Consider the following 23,387-nt stretch of genomic DNA (forward strand, 5'->3'; position numbering starts at 1 on the left):
AGGGAATACTACTAAGCTCATTTTATAAGGCCAGCATTATCCTAACTCCAAAACCTCTAGACACTACAAGCACAGATAATTGTAAGCCAATATCCCTGATAAACATAGATGCCAAAATTCTCAACAAAATATTAGCAAACCAGATCCAGCAATTTATTTAAAAAAGATCATACACCATAATCAAGTGGGATTTATTCTGGGGATGCAAGGTTAGTACATTATCTGCAAATCAATACACATGATGCACCACATAAACAAAAAGAAGGATTAATAACCTTTTTGGTCATATCAATAACCACATAGTTATATCAATAGATGCCAAAAAAGCATTTGATAAAATCCCATTTATGATAAAAATAAAAACCTCTCAGCAAACTGGGAAGAGAGGAAACATATCTCAATGTAATAAAAGCTATATATGGCAAACCCACAGCCAACATCATACTCAATAGGTAAAAACTGCAAGCATTTCCCATAAGATTGGGAACAAGATATGAATGTCCACTTTCACCTCTCTTATTCAACATAATACCGGAAATCCTAGCCACAACAATCAGACAAGAAGAAGAAATAAAAAGCATCCCAATCAAAAAGGAAAATAATAAAACTGTCATTATTTGCAGATGACACAATACTGTATATAGAGAACCCTAAAGATTCCATCAAAATCTACTAGAAGTGATAAATAACTTCAATGAAGTAGCAGGTTACAAAATAAATATCAAGAATTCAGTTGCATTTTTTATACCAGTAATGAACTATCAGAAAGGGAAAATAAGAAAACAATCCCGTTCACAATTTCACCAAAAAGAATAAAATACCTAGGAATAAATGTAAGCAAAGATGTAAAAGACCTGTTCTTGGGAAATTATAAGACACTGAAGAAAGAAATTGAAGAAGACACAAATAAGCAGAAGCATATACCATCTTCATGAATTGGAAGAATTAACATTATTAAAATGTCCATACTACTCAAAGCAATTTATAAATTCAATGCAATTTCTATCAAGATACCAATGGCATATTTTACAGAACTAAAACAAATGTTCCAAAAATTTGTATGGAACCAGGAAAGACCCTGAATAGCCATAGCAATCTTGAGAAAGAAGAAGAAAGTTGGAGCTATCATGCTACCTGTTATCAAACTATACTACAAGGCCATAGTAATCAAAACAGCATGTTACTGGCATAAAAACAGACATATAGATCAATTGAAATGAATAAAGAGCCCAGAAATAAACCCACATCTTTATAGTAAATTAATATTTGACAAAGGAGTCAAAAACATACAATGGTGTAAAGATATTCTATTCAATAAATGGTTTTGGAAAAATTGAAGAGATATGTGCAAAAAAAAAAAAAAAAATGAAGCCAGATCACCAACTTACACCTTGCACAAAAAATAAACTCAGAATGGATTAAGGAGTTAAGTATTAGATTCAAAACCATAAAAACCCTAAAAGAAAACATAGTAAAATCTTGGACATCTCAGTAGCAGTAGCCAGTATATTGTACCAAGTAAGGGAAACAGAAGAAAAAAAATAAATAAATGAAATGTTAAAGGGATTTATTTAAGAAAAAGAAGATCAAAACTATGAACATTAAAATTGCAATAAATAAATAACCAGCAATAACTGAATCTAAAAAACAAACTAAGCAAACAAGCAGAACAGAAAGAGGATCATAGATATGGAGAACGTTGGGATGGTGGCCAGTGGGGAGGGGTCTGGGGGAATGGGGGGAAAGATGAAGGGATGAAGTACAAATTGGTAGTTACAGAATAGGCAGAGGGATGTTAAGAGCAAGTATAAAAAATGAAGTTGCCAAAGAACTTGTATGAATGATTCATGGACATGAACAAAGTTAGGGGATCACCAGAGTCCCTTTTGTTAACCAGTGTCACCTCAATAAAACCAGTAAAAAAGGGAGGGAATAGTAAATTAAATAAAACAGATAGGAGAAGAAATACACCGGGAGGTCATGAGATTAAGGAGAAATGGTAATTATTTAGAAATTCAAATAATAGTATTTTAAGCCAGTGGAGTGGAGGGCACGGGATGGAGGTAAACAAAGGAGAAAAAATTGGGAAAGCTGTACTGTATAATCAATAAAGAAATAAACAAATGGGATTATATCAAAATAAAAACCTTCTGCATAGCAAAAGAAACCATCAACAAAACAAAAAGACAACCCACAGAAATAGAGAACATATTTGCCAATCATATATCTGATAAGGGGTTAATACTTCAAATTTATATAAAACTTACAAAACTCAACACCAAAAATAAAAAAAAAATCAATTAAAAAAAGTGGGCAGAGTACCTGAACGGATGCTTTTCCAAAGAGGACATAGAGATGGCCCAATGACATATGAGAAGATGCTCAATGTCACTAATCATCAGAGAAATTGAAATTAAAACCACAATGAGACAGTGGTTTTAATTTGACACCTGTCAGAATGGCTATCATCATTAAATCAACAAACAAGTGCTGGTGAGGATGTGGAGAAGGGGAAACCTTTTTTCACTATTGGTGGGAATGTAGATTTATGCAGCCATTGTGGAAAACAGTACGGAGACACCTCAAAAAATGAAAAATGAAATGCCTAATGACCCAGTGATTCTACTCCTGGGAATATATCCAAAGAAACACAAAACACTAATTCAAAAGAATATATGCTCCCCTACGGTCACTTGGCTATTAGTTACAATAGCCAAGATTTGGAAGCAGCCCAAGTGTCCATCAGTAGATCAATGAAGAAAAAAATCTGTGATATTAGTACATTTACACAATGGAATACTAGTTGGCTGTAAAACAGAAGGAAATCCTACCGTTTGTGACAGCATGGATAGACCTGAAGAGCATTATGCTAAGTGAAGTAAACCAGTCAGAGAAAGGTAAGTATCACATAAATCTTACTCATATGTGGAATCTAATGAACAAAATAGTCTAACAAGCAAAATAGGGACAGCTCTCAGGATGTGGGGTTTGGGTTCTAGGGTAGATGGAGGGATTGAGGAAAAAAGAGAAAAAATTCATTGGCATGGACAACATTCGAGGGCTTGCTGGTGGGGGGCGTGTAGGTAGCAGGGGTGGAGGAGGGTATGGAGGAATAAATGGTGACGGAAGGAGACTTGACTTGGGGTGGTGAAAACACAAGACAGTGCACAGATGATGTGTTGTGGAATTATGCACCTGAAATTTGTATAATTTTGTTAACCGGTGTCACCCCAATAAAATCAATAAAAAGGGAGGAAATGGTAAGTTAAATAAAACAGTGATGGGATAAGAAATATACAGGGAGATCATGAGATTAAGGAAAAATAATAATTACTTAGAAATTAAAATAAAGCATTTTAAGCCAGAAGAATAAAGAAGGAAAAAGCAAATTATCAGTACTAAAATCCTACTTTCATACAAAAGTACCAGTGTTAAGTATACAAAAATTGGGCAATACACAGATATGACAGATTTCCATTTCCAGAGAATTACAAGTATTATAACATCCTCAATTATGGTATAAATATTTCATGTCTGGGTGTCGACTCTCCCCCAGTGTTCATTTCTCCTAGAGGTTTGTAATTCTTTGTGTGTGAACTCATTTTTGTGGGAGTTCTATGAGCCCTGCGTGGAAAAAAAATGTTGCTATGGCACCAAAAACCATAAGATTTCCTTCTGCCAGTGTCTCTGGGGGTTTCCTTCTGCCAGACATGTTCTGTCCTGGTTCAAGTTCTTGAACCATGCAGGTAGACAGATCTAAATCTCTCTAACTCCCATCCACCTCACTGTCGCATATGGCCCAGAGCTTTCACTGTTCCCCTTCCAGTGACGCTCAGGAGAGGGGGCGCACTTCCTCAGCACTTCCAGCTCGTGGGCCATGGACCACGCCTTGGCTGCAGCCCTCAGGTCCGCAGCCTGGCAGGCAGCCCAAACTCCTGCATCAGCCACCTCTTACCACTTGCGGTCTGTTTTTTCTCTTTATTTCTAACACAAAAGGCTTATGTTTCATTCATTCCAATTATGTTACGTAATAATAAAAAGATGGGGACTTACTTTTTTTCCTCCAACTTTAAAAAAATCAACTTTATACACTCTGTAAAGTATATGATTGTCTAACCACTATTCTATACACTTGTAAACTGTAATTTAAAAAAAAATAAACAACTTTATGAGGTATAATTTAAAAAATAGAATAAAATATCGTAATGTAAGAACTTAGGTATTCTTAGATCATCTACACATACACCAGACACTTTCTCAGAGGCAAGTACTATATTTTTAACTCTCTTCAGGTGATTTCCACACAGCACCATGAAGATACAGGGTTTTACTAATGCTTTTATCATTTAACAAGCACATGGCAAAACAAGTATATACAGGGTGGGGCAAAAGTAGGTTTACAGTTGTGAGTACACAGAGCACAGAGTTTACTGTATTATTATTAATTATTGCATTATTTGCCACATGAATTGTAAACCTACTTTTGTCTCACTGTACTTTATAGACAGAAAACCACAAATGAGTGATTAAATTGGGCTGTCAAAATATACCAAATTAGGTGAGGTTAGAGAAAAAATCTTTTCAAAGCCAAGTCACTAAAAATTTCCTTCAGAAACCATTTCTGGAAGGCTTAAAATACAGTTTTCTGCACATGTGCTTTTTCAGAAACTCACCAGCTACTTAAAATGAGATGCCCCATTGGCCATCGCCCTAACCTCTTTTAAAGACAGGCAGATCATAGAAGCCACTGGAGATGAGAGCTGAAGGAAACTTCAAAATCTAGTTTCTCCATTTAACAGATGAGAAGAATGAGGTGCAGGAAGGTGAAAGAATGAAAGTATAAGAATCACATTGGCTTTATGGGCGAAAAGACAGGCTTGGATTGTCAGTGGTCATTATTCAGAATTGAACCAAAAGTGAGATCCTCACACTCTGAGGTTTCCAAATGACAGCACTGCTGTTCATAGCTTAACTTCAAAAATGGATAATGGCCAAGAGCCAGCGGAGCCAAAGGCCAGAGGAGAGAATGGCGTCACTCAATGCTGAGGGAGCAAGTGTACCGACAGTAATGGGAACCTGCCCATGGTCACTTGAGCAGTGATAGTTCAGCATGGTTTGTCCCACAGTCTAAGTTTTAGTTATACATTATCAGCCATGGCTTACTTGATTTTTAATAAATAGGCAGGTTGATAATCTTCCTCCTGAGAATTTCATGTTACTTAAATGAATTTAAATAAGTACACTGTGTAACTGAACATTTTTCCCAGATACAAAAACATGCAGTAGCAAATAGCTAACCTCCTCCTACAGCCTTTACCCAATTCTTACCTCTTCCTCACCTCTCCTGCCACCCACAAGTGGTCCTGTGAAGACACCAGGCAGTGTTTTCAGTCATGATTCATTTATGCCATGCACCTTCAGTTTCTGACGTCTGTTCTCATGCCTTCTCCTGCCTCGGATTTCCTGCAGCTGACAACAATGGCAAAATGAGAGAAAATATAAGGGCTCATTAGACAAACATAACATCCCATCACATGCAGTGATGAAAGTTCAATTAAATTTTAATTACAGGGGCCTCCAAGCAAAAATTTCACACAGAATTTGATCCTATGTCATCTCTCTCCCACTGCCACAATCACAGGAAACATCTCTAGAAAGTTTGGGGTTTTTTTTTCAGCTTTATTGAGCTATAATTGACAAATAGAATTGTAAGATATTTAAAGTGTACAATGTGATGATTTGATACACACAGATATTGTGAAAGCACTCCTCCTATCAAGTTAATAAACATATCCATCACCTGACATATTTACCTTTTCTCTCTTTTTTTTTTTTTTTGGTGAGAACATTTAAATACTATTTACTTAGCTAATTTCAAGCATATAATACTGTGCAGTGTTATCAACTACATTAATCATGTTATACAGTAGATACCCAGACCATATTCTTCTTATAACTGAAGGTTTATGTCCCCTTAGCAACCTCTTACTCCCTTTCCCTGACTCTCCAACCCCTTTCAACTACTTTCTACTCTGTTTCAATGAGCTTGAGTTTTTACAGCATTCTCAGACTGCACATAAGTGTGATTCCATGCAGTATTTATCTTTCTCTATGAAAAACTTTTCTGTGAAAAATGTCATTGGAATTTTGATAGGGATTGCATTACATTTGTAGATTGTTTTGGGTAATATGGACATTTTAACAATATTAATTCTTCCAATCTATGAGCATGAAATACCTTTCCATTTATTTGTGTCTTCATTTTCTTTCATCAGTGTCTTATTGATGTTTTCAGTGTACAGTTCTTTCACCTCCTTGCCTAAGTTTATTCCTAACTATTTTATTCTTTTTGATGCAATTATAAATGGGATTGCTTTCTTAACTTCTCTTTTTATAGTTCATTGTTAGTGTACAGAAGTACAACTTACTTCTATATATTGATTTTTGTAACTTGCAACTTTACTGAATTTGTTTATTAGTTTTAAAGTTTTTTGGTGTTGCCTTTAAGGTTTCCTATGTATAAGATCATGTCCTTTGCTTTTCAAGAAGCAGCTAGGAGTTGGGAGCTTCTTCCTGACTGTATGGCACTGTGCTAAAGCTGAGGTTTTTGACAAGAGTGGATCTCAGCCTTGCCTACTCATTTCGATGTGGGCATTTTCTCATTCTTCCACTGTGTAGGAGTTGCTCAATTCATTTCTGGATTTCTTTCAGAGATAACTGCTCTGTGTATAGCTGTCAATTCAGTGTGTCTATGGAGAGGGTTTCAAGAGCCCCCTGTTACCATGCTGGTCAGCTTCCCTCCACCCTAGAAAGGTTTTGGGTTTTTTGTTTGTTTGTTGTTTTGTTTTGTTTTAGTTCCATGAGAATCTCTTTATTTTCTGGGTCCTTCTTACAAAGGCTTTAGAAAGGCTGAAAGAGCTGACAGTCAAAATGGGAGGCGGGGCAAAGGAAGTCTACTTAAAGGGCATACCAACATTACAAACTTGTTTATGAACAACAATCTTTTTCAATGAATGCTTGCTACTTCTACATCTCTGGCCCTGTGATGGGGGCTGGGATAAAGTGGTGAAGACACAAACCTGGTCCCTGAAGTTTTGCGTCTAGTAACCATTGACTAAAACCAAATCACCTAATGAAATAAATGCGGAGACATCTTTGGTGGCATGGACCTCCATCCTAATGGAAGGGACATTGGAATCATGAAAATAAATAGGACAGAGAAAAGAAGGCAAGAAAAAAAGAAAGAAAGGAATAGTCCTAAAGGTAAGAGAAGTAATGTAATGTACTATCATGCAAAGAATGTGTTATAAAGATGGGGTCCAGCCTTACAACTAAGAGACAAGTGGTCAAGAGCAAGAGCTTTGGAGACATATTGCCGGCTCTGAATCCAGTTCTGCTGTTTACCCACTTGCCTAACTAGGGCAAATTATTTCATCTCTCTGGGTCCCAGCTTTAACAGATGGATAACACCACTTACCCTTATAGCAGTTTGTGAAGACTAAGTAACGTCATACCGGTACAGAGTATGTACTCAGTTAAAGTTGGCTAATATCATAGTAATAATGTCTCTTGGCTCTTTGAACCATTTATTAGTGCCTTGAACATACATAAAAGGTCTTAAGGTTTGCGTCTATAAGTGCCAACTTAGTGCCATTATTCTTACTGAGACCAAAAATATATTGTAGCTGAAAGAGGATATAGAAAAGTAGCCTGCTTCACCCTCTCCATTCATAATAATACATGTTCCTTCCTGGAGAGAAAGAGTTTGACAGATTATGACACATAGTTGCTGTCAGAAGTAAATAAACAACCTTGTAGTAAATCAGTTCATAATTTGTGTTTCTAAAGAATTGGGACTCTGCTTTAAAATTCCCTGAAATTATTCACTGGTGAGGATGTGATACCGGGGGCATAAAGCCTTCCCTTGCCTCTGCGGCAGCAACTCCCCCACACAGAGCAAGCAGACCTGTTTTCTGCGTTGCAGATGCGGGACTGTGGAGCCTCGTCATCCAATCTATAAACTGTGAAGGCTTCCCTTCAGGGGCATCATTTTGTCACACTAAATCATAACTGTGGCTTCTCCAGCAGAAGCCAGTGCTGAATATGCCCAGGCTGCTTCTCCCACCCTCCTATTTCCTTCTCTACTCAATCCATGTCCCTGCATGATGACAATGAAACTAAAATGGGAATCAAAAAGACTGTGGTGTCACGGATGGAGATTAAACACATTTGGGTTGTTTTTTATCCCCAATGATAATGCCAAAGTCAGTAACAAGAAGAGACCAGATGATGGGTTCCTGGGAGAGGCAGCTCATTGGGAAGTCCACAGAAACCTCACCCAGGAGCCTGGAAGCCTCAGATGGTGACAGTGGCAGGGAGAGGATTGATTAATGAGAGAATATACAAAATCCTGTTCGGAAAAGCCAAGCTATCAAAAGCACGAAGAAAGGCTGAGTGACAAGAAAGAGGGCAGAGTCTCTAAGACTACTACAGGCTGTGTGCCCAGAAAGTCTACTTCAGGGAAATGCTATTGGTAAACATAAAAGACCTTAGGGCCCAGGTGGCTGGACAGTTTTAACTTGGAACTAAATAGAGAAGGCAGCTTACTCGGTAGGCAAGCAGAAGCAAGACAGCAATGCCTGAGCTCTGGGTAGATGGGATTGTTGGTTATTTACCCTGCATCCATTCCCTCCTTCTTCCTTCCTAACAAAAGTCTTGATCTTGTTCCATGAATGTTCCCTTCCCCTAGGAAACCTCAGAGAAAGCTGACCCAATCCCCAGCTCCCAACGAGGGTCTTAGTTGTCTAAATGCAATCCCATCCTCCTTTCCAAAGACTGCTAAACTGACGCATTGAGACCAGGGATAGGGCTCCTGCAAAAGTTTCCCTCACCTTCTGGAAGACATTCTGGACATCCCTCAAGAACCGTTCTCTGTGATACAAGGCCCAAAACTGCTTCTAACCTGGGAATGAAGTCACTTTACATTAAGGATAGGGGAACTAAAGAAATATAAATATACAGATCAAGGGCCATGGGATTGGGTCACCCAGAAGCTTTCCTATCTAGGACTTCCAATTTCACAGGCCAAGAACATCCTTGTGGTCAAAACCAGTTTGTTTTGGTTGCTTTTGTCATATACATCCATATAGAAGAGAAGAGCAGGTGGAGGAAAAACTAAAAGCTTCAATTACACATAAGACAGAAAAATTATTGCAACCTGCAATAAGTCATTACTCCAGCTCAGGTCTAGCTGACTTGGAAAGCTTATGCTTTCCCACTATCATCTCTTGTTGCCTTTCTGCACTAAATGAAGGGAGCACCTTTTAATTTCCTGCCTGAATAGGATAGCCCTGGATCTCCACACCAGCTTGTAAAATGGCTTTCTCTTGAGAGACAAAGGGCTGTGTATAGGAGGAAGGGAAAGGGTGCTAATCCTGGAACTCAGGCTTGAAGGGAGAAACCCAGATTCTATGGAGGAAGGTGGGGGAAGCAGGAGCTGTGGGCCTCCTTCTGTTCTGTGGCTTTCCTGGGCCATGTTTCATCAGAGTGCAAATTCCGGCAGTAATGGAAAGGAAAGTGCGAGTAACTCCCACTCTCAAAGGCTTAGTAAAAATAAGACAGAGAAAATAAAATGCTTCCAGTGAAGTCAAATATGTAGAGAAATGTACTGCACTTTTCCAAAAAGAGCAAGGAAAGTTACACCCTTTAACTTCATTTGTTTTTATTTTCCCACTATTTAAGGCAAGTGAAATAGGCATACATTTCCCCCTTAAAGTCATGGAAATTTGCTGTGAATACTTTTTATATATTAAATACTTTTTTCTTGAAAAATGTTTTATTAAATGCATAAATACTTTGATTATCAAAGACTACTTTGATAATCCAAAAGAACACTGTTGTAAGAAATTTAATAACCTAAGATGGAATTAGCATAAGTAATAGTTACCTAAGATAGTGACAAGCAGAAAGAGGAATGAGCATGTTTATTCTAGACTATGATTTCCTCCCTACCCCATCTCAGAAGGGCCCCTCCCCCCCTAAAGCCATTGGAGGAGGAAGATTGGGTCCTCTAGCTCCTGATATGGAAGAGAGGAGTGGGCAGGTAGAGTCAAGTGAGGGAGCTCTTCCCTCTCCCATGATGGATCTCCCACCACTTCTGCTAACAGAGGGTCTACATGTTACCACATTACCCATGATTCTCTATACAAAGGCTGTAATGGGTAGGTGAAGTCATGAGAAACATCATCATGTGGCACAATTCCTTGGCTCCCCTTCCCTGGTACTCATCTGGAAATTCCCAACCCTGGTTACATTCATCTGTCCCTCTGCTCTGCCTTTGTGCTCGTGCAGTTGTCTAGTCTCACTTTAAATCTGTGATCACAAACTCAGTGGGCCCTCAGTGCTGCCTGGCTATCCTGCTGTATTTCTATATGCAATTCATTTTCTCACTCTCCCAGGAAATTATTCCCTTTTTTCTCCTTAGGCCTCCAATGGTCCCTTCCTTCTCATTCCCAACCAGAAGTTTTGCTTCTTATTTCAACAAGAAAGCAGATGCAAACAGAAAAGAATCCCATATCCTCCCATTATCAAAGTTAACAATTTCTCACATGTATCAACTCTCTTGCACTTATCTAGCCCTCCCCTTGTATAAAGGATCTCGGCCCCTCTCATCTGCTCTTAATTGTGAAAGAACTTCAAGGTGAGACTCCTGAAAATATATGCAAAATGTCCTGTGTATTAGTATTTAAGAAAAAAAATAATCTCACCCAGAACCAAAACATTCAGCCCCACTCTTCTAAGAGCCCTTTAGCTCTTACTTATTGAGCCTTTAATAGGGGCCTAGTAGTAGCATGAATGAGATAAATTAATTCTCAATTCAATATTGAAAGTATTATTGAAATACCCATATCACAGGTGGGAAAAGCAATGCTCAGATGCTCAGAGAGTTTAGAAAGCCTACTCAAGTGTGTACAGATCAAGTTGCAGAACTGGGATCCAAGCCTAGACAGATGCTCAAGACCATCACTCTAATGCTGCCTCTATGTTGTCTAGGAGATCTGACCACGAAGGGATGGAGAACATAGAATAATTTTCCTTTCCCTCATCTTATCTTTGAAAAACTAATACAATAAACCATATGCAAATTCTCTTAAAGAAAATGCTAGTTTACCATAAAAATTATTCTAGTAAAACATAAGGCTGGGGAAGGTAAATGGCTTTACTTCATAAACAATTTAAATGATACAGTGCTTTCTAAATTGTGCATCATTTTAAATAAACTATTATGAAATATTATGCAAATTAAAAGTTATCAGCCTTCTGTAAATAACAAAAAGCACTTCAAATATTGTATTGGTGATTTATAACTGCTCAAGTGATCAAAGAAGGTAATTTAGCTCGTTCTTTGAACTCTACATACTTGGACAATTAAAAAATTGCTTAGTTTACATTTTAAAGTGCCAAAATATGAGTCACTATAATATATCCTCATTTCTTTTACCTTGGCTGCTATTCCATCTTCACTTCTTGATATGTGCATAGAGAGACAAACTCTCGATATACTCACACTGCCTTGAAGCAAGTGACAAAGAAACCCTAGGCAGAGGTGCTTTTCAGTCTCTAGGCACGACTGACACCAATACCTGTAAAGTGCCAAATTTATGCCCAAATTCTTAAACCTCCAAATAAATTCCCTTACTTCTTACACTTCATGCTCCAGCTATCCCGAGCTTTGCCATTCTGCAAAACCATTCCCTTTGACACTAGACTTATTGCTGCCTCCGTCTCCTCCTCTCTTTGGCCAGTTCTCCATCCTTCAAATTTTACCTCACAGATGCTTTCCTTGAGCACCCCTATGCCACCTCTGGGAGAGGTGGCATTCTATGGCTCTCCCAGTGTCATTTACTCTTATCTTAGCAACAAGCCATTGTTATGGCTTATTATCTGTCCCCATTGCTAAACTCTACCATCCTTGGGACAAAGAACTGCATCTGCCTTGTTAAAAGCTGCATCTTTTATTATAGCTCAGTGCCTCGATTTGAACATAGGTAAGTCAAAAATGACTTACTGAAAGGACAAATGACTGTCCTCATTTATCATACATGGCCTCTGTTTAGGGTTACATGCCCATAGATGCATGTAGGAAAGAGGTGTATAGACATGAGTGGTACAGGGACACAGAAAAAATTAGAGAACAAAAGATGGCCTCCAAGGATGGTCATTTCCCTCTTCACCTTTACTTCTCTTCCTCCTCCCCCCGCACTACCTCGCTGGTACTTACAATATGCCCTATTCCTTCCTCATTGTTCTGTTCTTGCCATATCCTCTAATACCAACTCCCACTCATACTCCCAACTTGCCTCTTTCTCTGTCTTCTAATGACTACTTTCCATATGATTCAAATAGTTGTCTATTTCTGTTTGGATGTTAAAAATGCAAGAAGTAATTGTGTAAATAAATGTGTGTATAAAACATGTCACACATTGATTTATGCCTTATAATACGAGGGGGGATCCAAAAAAACAGAATATATTTATAAAAAAGTATGTATTTATTCTTACATGTTTAAACTTTAGTCATCTTCAAAGTAATCTCCATCTGATGCACTACACCCACCAAGACTTTTTTTTTTCCTCACTGCTCAAGAGAGTTTTTGACCTTCTTGATTTTGACGCCTTTTCGTGCTTCTGCCATTTTTTTTGTTCTACCTCTTCCACATAAGCAAAACATTTCCCTTTGAGGACTTTCTTCACCCAGGGAAACAAACAAACAAAAAAATCACAGGGGCAAAATTGAGTGAATAGGGAGGGTGGGGCCTGGAGGTCATGACATTTTTTGGTCAAAAACTGCTAAACAATCAGTGGAGTGTGGGCAGGTGTGCTCATAAATCACCTGTCATGAAATGGGCAAATGTATTGAGTCTTCAAAAAAAATTCACTGATGCCAAATGCAGCCTCTCACAACAACGCCAGCTGGTACACTGAAACAGGTGGGTTCCTAGAACACTTGCCAGGAGGGGAAGCCTGTACAACAAGGGGCCCACCCTCCAGAAGATAATTCCATTTTTTTCAGTTCCCTCTTATACATACTATATATGTATACACAGTATACAAAATGTTTTCTAGGTATGAGCAGCATATCTCAACATACCGTTATATGTCAAAAGATCAATAATAGACTTCTGGATAAGAAGGAAATGGATTTACGATGGAACCCAAAACAACACTAAAAAAGCTGCAGAAAATATATAAGACTAGTTTTCAAGACACTGAACCTCAGACACCGAAGGCCAGCAATCCCTGACAGATAACAAAGAAGTGAGGTAACTGCTATGATTGCTCAGCTTATTGTCTTGAGAAAACATCTAGGCTAAGGCACAGGGAAAAGGAATCTGAGTCGAACCTGGTAGACTTCTTGAGTTTCAGAGAAAGAGTTAGGAGTCCAGGGAGATAAGGAAGGCTAGAATTTGGAGAATAAGAACGCTAGAGAGGAGGGAGCTTCATGGAGAAGACTACAAGCTCAAAGCCTGAGCATAGTACATCTCCCATATGTGTGAAAACCACCAGAAAAAGAACCACATGAAAGAATTAGATTGAATAATATCCAGCACTCATGCAGGACTAGTAATGGTGCCTATTCTCACCAATCAGATTATTAAATCTCATCACTCACAAGGAAATGGTAGAGTACTTATAAGGGTGCTGACTCTGAGTGGAAAATATTAGCAATAAGCAGAATTCTGGTGCTGCCTAAAAAATATGAAAGGGTCAAACTGTTATCAAGTAACTTAACTGCACCTTTCCAGGACAAAGCTCAAGAATATTTACAGGAAAACAAAGATATCCAGCATCAGTAAGGTAAAATTGATTATGTCTGGCTCCTAATCAAAATTTTGAAAGCATGAAAAAGAAACAGTGAGTACTAGATAAATCAAGCAAATGAAACTGACCCAGAACTGACACAGATATTAGAACTAATAGACAAAAATATTAAATGGTTTTATAACAGCATTCTTTATGTTTAAAAAATAGATATGGAAGATATAAAAGATAACCCCAATTAAACTTCTAGAGATACAAATTATAAGGTATAACATATTGGTTTTCTGTTGCTAGTGAACAAACTATAAAAAACTTGGTATCTCAAAAAAGAAGACTCATTTATTAGTGCACAGCTGTATCAATCAAAAGTCCAGGAGGGCCTCTCTGGGGTCTATGATTACAGTCTCAAATGGCTGAAATTATGGTATTGTCTGGTCTGGACTTTTGTCTGGAGGCTCTGAGAAAGAATTCATTTCCAAGTTCACTCAGGTTATTGACAAAAGTCAGTTACTGTAGATAGAGGTCTGAGGTCCCATTTTCTTGCTAACTGTCTACCAGGGGTCACTCAAGGAACCTAGAGGCAACTCTCAAATTTTTTTTATATGCGCCCCTCTGTCTTCAAGTCAGCAACAATGCAGTGAACACTTCTTGTGCTTCAACTCTCTCTGGCTTCCTCTTCTGGTAGCATCCTGAGAAAACTCATTTGTTTTAAAAGCTTATAAATTACATAGGCCCACTCAGCTAGTCTCTCTTTTGATGAACTCAAAGTCAACTAATAACCTTGACTACATGTGAAAAATTCCTTTTGCCATGTCACATTACATAATGGGGAATGTGATATTTCATCATATTCACTGTTTTGTGGATTGGGAAAAATCTCCTGGAGGCCCATTTTATAGTTCCCTACCATATGTAAAATGAAAAATACACTAGATAGGACTAAAGGAACATTAGTTCTTTCATTTTTTATTTTTTAACCCTCACCTGAGGACATTTTTTTTCATTGTTTTTTAGAGAGGAAGGGAGAGAGAGAAACACTAATGTGAGAGATAAATATTCACCAGTTGCCTCCTGTACACACCCAGACTGGGAACAAAGCTGCAACCTAGGCCTGTGCCCTGACCTGGAACTGAGCCTTCAACCCTTCGGTTGTGGAGCGACGCTCCAACCAACTGAGCCACACCAGCCAGGGCAGGAAGAGTAGATATTTTAGAAGGAAATATCAAAAATAAAATACAGAGAGAAAATTATATAACAATGAGAAAAGCATCTGTGAGCTCTGGGGATAATTTCAAGAGAGGAAGGATATTTGAAGGAGTTAGTGGCTCAAATTTTTCCAAAATTGATAAAAACTATAAACCCACAATAGCAAGAAAATCAATGAATCTCAAGTACCAGAAACTTGAAGAAAACTACTCCAAAGCACATCATTAGCAAATTGTTCAAAACTGATGATAAAAAAGAAAACCTTAAAGGCAGACAGAGCAAAAAAGATGTTATTTACAGAAATAAAGATGACAGCAAGTTCTCATTGGAAACATGCAAATGAAAAGACAGTGGAACAACATCGTTAAAACATGGGAGGTGGCTAAGAGTGGGGTAGGCTACCTAGAATGATATACCCAGCAAAAAGTACTTTAAAAAGCAAAGGCAGTGACACCCAAGAGGAGTAGTGAAGTAGTTCATAGCCTTCCAAATATGACAAAGTGATTTTGGGATTGAAAAGAGGCTATAGGAATTGCTAAATTCAGAGCCATGTAAATAATACCTATTCAATCCACTCTAGGAATGTGGATAGTTCATGCATCACTGCTTCTTTCCCTACTTAACTAATATCTGAATTATTGTCTACTATATATGCATTTGATTGACAGAATTTAAATAGCATCCAAAAGCCTAATTATAAGAGTTTAGAAAACATCATTAGCCTTCTAGCTTTTGTGGCCAAAAAAGGTACAAAGAAGTCGCAAACAGGTGTTGAACTAACCAATCTACTGCATGTTCCATATTAATTAAATTATGTATGAGGAACTTCCTGAATATATACTAGTGTGACTATCCCTACATTCCCACATTCTTTGTAGCACATACTATAGTCTGGATTCTAATCCTCTGCTTTGAAGAACTTCCTACATCTTCCACATAAACAGGTGTCCAATATTCATGAAATTAAACTGCAATTTTTGTTGAGTGGGTTCAAGATGACAATTCAGGAGGATCCTGAACTCACCTCTTCTCATGGACATACCACACCTACAGCTACAAATGGAACAGTTTCCTCTGTAAGAAACCCAAAAACTAGTTGCGTGACTCCCACATATTGGGAAAATGAGAAAACTCCATGTCAAAATGAGTAGGAGAGGATGAGATCCGATCTCACCATAAACCCACCCCTTTGTGGCAACCCATAATCAGGAGCGCACCCACCACTTCCAGCTTCTCCCTGAGGAATGAAAGGTTTGAACCCCACATCTGGAAAACCAGTTGTCAGGGCAGCTGAGACACAAGCCTCCAGAGCACCTAGCTTTGAAAAGCAATGGGCTTGTGTCCATAGGACCCACAAGTCACGTGACCCATGTGACCTGAGAAACAGTTCTCAAGGGTTCAGGAGGACTCACCGCGGCTATTCCCTAGGGCCGGGCACAGAGGCAGTTGACTGAAATGCCCCCATCTCTGTGACAGAGACCTATTTGTTTACCTTAAGCATTAACTTAACACACATCTGAGACCCTACGGAAATACCCTGCCAAGGCCGTACAGGCCACCAGCCGCCATCTATGCACTCTCCCTCTGCCTTGCTCCAGGTCACCGGTATCTCCCAGCAAGGAGCTTATGCACACAGCTGGTGCCCCGATATCTGTGTCTGCCATGCAGGGGATGCCCCTTGATTGCCTGGTTCTGGGGGCCAGCAGGGCTTACGTTCACAGATTCCCTGGGGCTGTACCAACTGGAAAAGCAGTTCTTCACCAGCCACTCGAAGGACACCGCACAGAAAGCACACTGAAATGGGAAATGCACCCCCGATCTTTCTGTGAAAGAGGCCTATTTGCTTATCTTACAGCTTCAGCCTGAGCGACAGGCTGCTAATTGAACACAGAGAGAAGCCTACTAAAATACTCTCTCCAAAGACTGCGGAGGCAAGCAGGCCCTATCCTCGAACTGTGCTTCTGCCTCACTCCAGATCTCGGGTAACTTCCAGAAAGGAATTTGTGCACATTTCTAAAACCCTAATTTTTGAAGCTGCCTTCGAACACGCGATGTGACTGCCTGGCCCTGTTGTGGCGGCTTAGGGTACCAGGTCCCACAGGACTGCAATGAAGAAAAAGTTCTTCACCAGTTCTCCCACGCCACCCTCACAGGGAAGAGGGAGCCAACTGAGATGCCCAGTCTTGCCGTGAAAGAAACCTGTTAGCTTACCTTCTTCGCTGTGGCCTGAGGGACAGGCTTCTAATTAAACACCTAGGTGCAGACTCTTGCGTGGATGGGGGTGGCAGCGAACTTCAGCAGCCTCCGCTTTCCTTCTGGCCCTCGAGCCCGCCCAGCCCGGGCTGATTTCCGGCCCACACCGAACCAGACCCCCTTCCCCACCTCACCCCGCCCCGCCCCCGGGAGCACGAGATTGTTGGAATTTTCTCAAGATGCCGCAGGCACATGTGGGCGCTGTCCACACCCGGGAGTACATTATAGGCACCTGGCGGAGGCTTCACCGCCAATCGGTAGCGGGCAAATTTCAAAGTCACACTAAAACAAGTTAACAAACAAAAAACACTAGAAGGTAAAACCAAATTTTGCAGCCGTCGATCTCTGGCAGTGGCATCCTTTTTGCCACTGCCCCCAAATAGTAAAACATAAATTTAAATATAATAAATATGTATTAAGCCCCTACAAACGTCTGTGCCCGTGACTGTTTCACACATTTGAAATGTATCAGTGAACAAATGAGACAAATTCCCTGGCCTCCTGGATTTTACAATTCTCATAGTGAGAGAGAAGGAAATGGTCGATAAACAGGTAGTTGTGACATGATATTGAAACTTCCCTGGTGAAAAATTAAAAGGGCAATAGAATAGAATAAGATGAGGACTGGTAAGCTGTTTTAGAAGGGATCGTCAGGACAGGACTCTTTGAGAAGGTAGCATTTGAGTGGAGAGCTGAATGGAGTAAGGGGATGAGCCTTGTAGCTAGCAGAAGAGCAGCAGGCGCAAAGGCCTTAAGTTCTGAACAGCCTTGGCCAGCTTGAGGAGCGACGAGGAAGGCAGCATGGCGGGTCACAGGGAGCGAAGGTGAGAAGGCAGGGTTGGAGGGGTAGCCAGCGGACTCCCAACCCTCGCTGTGCCTCTCTGAAACACCTGAAACTTTTTTAAAAATCAGAGACCCACATCAAAATGGTAGCCAAACAGCAGTAATTTTTCAGTACTCCCCAGGTGATTCTGATGTACAGACATGTTTGAAAACCACCGATGTGGGGCCTGGGATCAAGTGTGACGCGAAGGTGTGGTAGGTGGAGCAGGGGAATGAAATCATCTGATTTCCATTTTGAGAGGGTCACTCTGGCTGCTGAGTGGCACAGGAAAGCAAGTCAAGGGGTAAGATCAAAGCCAGGGAATACCAATGGGAGGCCTGTGTAGGAGCCCTGATGAAAAAGATTAGGGTGGCTGGGGTGGTGGAGGTGGAAGTGGTAAGAAATGGCCAAATTTGTAACGTAACAGCAACAGAAGTTGCTTGTGGATTGGATGTGGGATGTGAAAGAAAGAAGACTCAACGATGACTCAAAAAGTTTGGGGCCTCAGGAACAAAACGTATAGTGTTAGTAAGCCAGGGTCCATCAGTAGGGAGATGGGAAGAGAGGAGTTGGTTCTGGGGGAGAAATTGGGAGTTGATATAAAAATAATTATTAAAATGGTGTTATCAATACTTTCCAACTTCTTTGCCTTCTTCCTTTTTTAGTTCACTTTGATTTGGCCATACCCCAACTCCCATCCTGTCTAAATGACAAATTGTATCTCATCTCTTTTAGAATCCAAAGCTCAAAATGCTTCCCTGCAGTAATATTATATCACTATAAAGTTAGGTACCTATACAACTATTCTAAAGATCTGAGGAAAGACACATATGGCTATGCCTACAGCTCTTGGAAAAGACATTACAAGCATATTCACAAGGAAAGTTTAGCTTTCCAAAATACACTCCTGGATGTAAGTTGGCAGTTAAAATTTGGTTCAGCCAAATTCCTGAGCGGTGGATCCTGAAGCTTTGAAGTTTCAGGCCAACTGAATTGGAAGTAACCACTCTTCTCTATTAGCATTCTTCCAAAAAAAAAAAAAAAGACCAGGCAACAGATTTTGCAAAAAATCATATGTATTTTTTTATTTACCAATTATAAGCAAGAATCATGAGATGTTCTTTAATTATATTTAAAAAATTTAAGTATCTCCATTAATTAGAAAAGAGTTTTGAATGTCCCCATACTTTTTAAGAGAAGAGTTGAAATTCTGAACCCTCTGCTCATTTTAACATAAGGTTTTATCATGTTTCTAAAAGGCAATATTGAATGGTTAAGTTTTTCTAATGGCTAATTTCCACTCTGAAATTAATTTGACATGTCTATTTGAAAATGCTCTTCAGTTTGCAAAACATGTTAGAATAGCTTTGCTTTCCTTAACTCCAAGATGGCACTGGGTTACAACTGCTTTGTCATTCACATGTCTTTTAAAAAGAGTTATACTGTTTAAATTAAGAGAAAAAATCTTTATCATATTTTCTTATCAAAACAAAAAATAATTCAAAGCTAAAAATATAAGAAAAACTTTAAAGGTGATCTTTAAAATAATAAAATTTAAAGACTAAATTAATATTAAAATCATTTTATAGGTATTTAATAATAGGACAGCTAGCTATAAACATCATTTTTCATGTACTATAGAGATGATGCCAACCAAAATTCCCTATTAAATAATAACAGTTAGAGATCTCACAAGCAATGTATCAGACTAAATTTTTTCAGAATAAAGGTAAAGACCCATCACTCTGGGCTTTTAACTTAATGGAAGAATCTGGGGGAAAAATAAACAGTGTCGTAACAATGCTACTGATAAGAATTTGCTTATATGTAGTAAAATGGTGATGAAATGAAGGCTCTTGATATATTAAAAAAGGATTGCGCCCTGGCTGATGTGGCTCAGTTGATTGAGTGTCGGCCTGTAAACCAAAGGGTGGCTGGTTCAATTCCCAGTCAGGGCACATGCGTAGGTTGCAGGCCAAGTCTCCAGTAGGGGGCTCATGAGAGGTAACTACACATTGATGTTTCTCTTCCTCTCTTTCTCCCTCCCCTCCCCTTTCTCTAAAAGTAAATAAATTAAATCTTTGAAAAAGAAAAGAAAAGGATTGCATGTGTATAGAAATGGGGGAAGAAAGTCTACCTTAGAAAAAAGATGCGAGGAAATTGGGGCTACAAAAAGCTTGAAGAGAAGAGAGTGTCAAAGAGGAACATATAAGCTCCTCTTGATTCAGGGAGAAAAAGATCAGAAATATATATTTCCTTAATGATAGTGAACTTGTGAAGAATGTTTTGCTTGCCAGGAAAATTGAAGGCAAAGAAAAAACACTTCAAAGTGATAAAAATTTCCCAAAAATATTATATAAATTAGACTCATCCCATATATAGCAATATTTTCTTGGTGATAAGACTTCATCTCATGCTAATAAATTTACAGCTTTATTTACCTCCTAAATTCCTTTGCTTTTAATTGTTTCAAATACTTTTGAAGAACTGTTCAGTTATATATGTTGTAAAAATAATTGTTAATGTGAAAAAATTAATGATGTTTATAAAATTATGTTGATATACACTGAGATAAGCTCAATTTTTATAAAAATTTAATGGGTTGCTAAACTGATCTTATAAATACATTTATTTAAAACACAATAAGACCCCATTTATCTTTTTAAACTTTTTTATTTTAAAATTACAATTGACATACAATATTATATCAGTTTCAGATATACAATATAGTGGTTAGACATTTATTTAACTTATGAAGTGATTCCCCCAATAAGTCTAGTACCCACCTGACACCCAGTCATAGTTATTACAATATTATTGACCATATTCCTTATGCTCTACTTTAATGGTATTAAGGCAACATTAACTTGATCATCTAATGTAGGCAGTAGTAGAATTTATATTTTATATTTTAATCTTTTTATTTTTTTAAATTTCCCATTTTTATTGAGATATAATTGACATATAACAATGTATTAGTTTAAGGTGTACAACATAATAATTTGATACATGTATATGTTGTGAAATGATTACCGCTATAAATTTAGTTAACATCCATCACCTCACATAGTTACAAATCCCCTCATAAAACAGAGTAATATAGCAAAAGGGGTGGGAGAGGAGGTGTGGAGGAGGGAGACAGGAAGGGAGAAGCGGGAATATCTATGCAAAAGAATCTCCAAAAACAAGTAGGGTTGGTGGTCTTTCTTCCTCCCTCTTTCCCCTTCTGCAGCAGTCTGGCCCTGTAGGGTCAGTGGTTGGTGTTAGGAAAGCGGCCAAGTAAGCGGAGATCTGACAGCACTGAGCAGAGGAGCCCTGGAGCAGCCCACGCGGGGTCACGCCCAGAGTGAGGAATCCCACTCTGAGTGGGATCCGGAAACACCACCCTCACCTGTTGGGCTCTGAGGGCTCTCGTTAGGGAGGATGTGCAGTAGGGTTCTGGGAACCCAGCAGGGGCTGGGGGAAGATGGGAGGTGAGGCAGGAAGGGGACCATTTTGGCCATCTCACTCAAAGCTCTCAGAATCTTCAACTAAACACCTCCACAAGAATAAAACTGTACCCTGAGATAAACCCCTAGGAATGGAATCCAAGAGCAGAACAGGTGTGCTGAGGGTGAAGGAAGCAGAAGTTTCAACTATTCATGAAGGAGGAACTCAGAGGTGGCTCCACAAAGCAGCTTCTTAATGCCTGGCAGCAGCCACGAGGCTGGGAAAACTTTCCTGGCCTCCTCCCGCCATCTCCAAAGGAACTTTTCAAAGCACAGGAAAACTCATCACGTTTTGCCATGAGTAACAAAAGAGGATCGTAGGGATCTCCATGCAAATATATGAAAAATGGGAAAATGGTCCCAAAGCAATTGATGGTTGTAATCTAATATTTCAAAATGAGATAAAATAAATTAAGAAAATGAGAGAAGCTATGAAGGAACAGCATAACTGAAATATAGAACATTCACAAACAGTACAACTAAAACAGCATGCAAACAGAGCTGACGGAGCTCATAGGCTGCCAGACAGAAGGGAGAAAGCATAAAAATGGCAGATAGAGACCCTGGAGACAAATGCCACAGACATCTCCATTTATAACCTGGGTCTCACTTAGAAAATAATAGGGCTAAGTTCTCAGGCTAATTAAACCTCTGTGGCTCTATATTGGATTTGCCCCCATCTGCCTTTGCTTATCCCCCACAATGGCATTCAGAACCTTTTCTGCGTCATTCCTTAAATTTCCATTCTTAGTCTCATTTGCTCTCCTTGACACTCTCTGAGCCATTCTTTATGCCTCTGTCTAATGTTATTACTTTTACCGACATGGTGTCCAAACCCTATAAAGAATGGAAAGTCTTAACCTTGACATCCTGTTTCCCTTGAAACCCTGCACCTCAACCGCACATAGTAATTCAGACTTTGACTACAGAAGTGACACTTGGCAATTGGTGACAGTTTCTCTTGACAAATAATCGTAGGATAAATGGAGTAAATGATGGCTGAATTGTGTCAACTTCCCAGCAGACGATGTGGCTTTTAAAAATAGGGACAGAAAAGTTCTCTTTCACATATGTTGAGTTGACCTTAACTAAACAATAATTGGAGTAATTAAAGTGCAAATATCGTGTATAACATAAATATCTGTTTGTGCTGTTATGTCAATGACACAGAGAGAGTGGTGACATTAGGAAGTAGGACAGTAATTCCAGGGGGAAGCATTCTCTCCCGGAAATCTCCTCTTTCTGTCCATTGTACACTCTCCCAGTAGCCTGACTCTCACAGGCAGAATACTCCATTACCAAAAATGCAGTAATGTTACATTACTCTTAGCTAAGAAGACTAAGACTAAGAGAAGTTACTGGTAAACACTCACACATTCCAACCCTGGCCAGTGTGGCTCAGTTGATTGAAGCTTCAGCCTATAAACCAACAGATCATGGGTTTGATTCCCAGTCAGGCCACCTGCCTAGGTTGCAGGTTTGGTCCCCAGTCAGAGCATGCATAAGAGGCAACTGATGAATGTTTTTCTCCCTCTCCCTCTCCCTCCCTTCCTCTCTCTCTAAAAATCAATGAGCCTGTCCTCAGGTGAAGGGATATATATATAAGATATATATTCCAGCAAACAAGGAATGATGCCATTATCCTTTTAAAGTAATAAACATCTTTGATTATGTAAGCCAGATTGTACAAATCATAACTCCACTACTTCTTTCTGCTCTCTCCTTTATTTTTTTAATGTTTAGTCTGTATTTTCCACTTAGTTAGGGATATTAAAACTACCCTGATGCTTGGAAAGC

Source organism: Pteronotus mesoamericanus, unplaced genomic scaffold, assembly GCF_021234165.1.
Source record: "Pteronotus mesoamericanus isolate MK-2021 breed Mesoamerican mustached bat unplaced genomic scaffold, CSHL_Meso_final contig_20, whole genome shotgun sequence".
In the NCBI taxonomy this organism is placed as follows: Eukaryota; Metazoa; Chordata; class Mammalia; order Chiroptera; family Mormoopidae; genus Pteronotus; species Pteronotus mesoamericanus.